A 410-nucleotide genomic window follows, 5' to 3' on the forward strand; every position below is an offset into this window, starting at 1 on the left:
GTTTTCAGCTCCTTTTACTTTCCTTAGGACTCTCCACCCTAAATATTCCCTCATTGGCCTCCATCACACCCTCCAAAAGGTTTTTTAAATTGGGAAAACACCCTCTTCCCGTATTTTGAGAGTTTTAATAATCCAAGAATCTTGAGAGGTTTAATAATCCAGGAATTTTTGTGTTTCCCTTTCCCCTCGGGATATCCAAGACCAGACACCTCTGAAGCATCCCCAAGAAAATCCAGGTCCACACACAGCCAAAATAAGTTTATTCCAGCTGATCCATGATATCCCCAGGTTTGTCAGAGTTTTGCTTCAACCCCCCCCTCTGTTTTGGGGAAGTTTTAGGACCATTTGAATGTGAAATATGGAGTTAATGACACAACCCTGGAGTGGGAAAAGGGCATTTCCTGCTCCAA

This window comes from Manacus vitellinus, unplaced genomic scaffold (genome assembly GCF_001715985.3).
Source record: "Manacus vitellinus isolate BGI_N305 unplaced genomic scaffold, ASM171598v3 scaffold_116_pilon, whole genome shotgun sequence".
Classification (NCBI taxonomy): Eukaryota; Metazoa; Chordata; class Aves; order Passeriformes; family Pipridae; genus Manacus; species Manacus vitellinus.